The following is a 550-nucleotide window of genomic DNA, read 5'->3' on the forward strand; positions in this document are numbered from 1 at the left end:
AAATGAATGAGCAAGAAATTAGAAGTTGGTTTAACGTAATGGAAAAAGGGCAATTATGTTTGTTTTTGTATTAATTTAAGGAACGTTAAAGTTTCCTTATTGCCCTACACACAATGTTTTTGTTTATGTCTTCACTGCTTCACATCATCATGTTTCCGTTTCACTTTGACATATTTTACTGTAATTGATACATCAACTTTTACACCTCAGTCCCAGTAGAAGTTATTTCTTTACTTTTACCACTTTGTGTGAATTTGAAAATACACATAAAACAGGTGAACGGAGGACTTCTCATCAGATCACACCGCTAGAATTAAGAAAAATTACTGATTGATTGAAAATGATTGATTGATTTCAAATTTGGATGTGTCATGTGGGCAGCATTTTAATCCAGATTTTCTTAGAGGGACAATAACGTATCAATAAAATGATTTCACTACACTGACTCAAACATGCACACATCGTCAAGTAGCTATCACACATCTCTACAGAACCTGAAAGCAATTACAAACCAGACCTCAAAGCCTTTACAGCATCGTCATACCACCAA

The sequence above is a fragment of the Etheostoma cragini genome, chromosome 7, assembly GCF_013103735.1.
Source record: "Etheostoma cragini isolate CJK2018 chromosome 7, CSU_Ecrag_1.0, whole genome shotgun sequence".
Taxonomy (NCBI): domain Eukaryota; kingdom Metazoa; phylum Chordata; class Actinopteri; order Perciformes; family Percidae; genus Etheostoma; species Etheostoma cragini.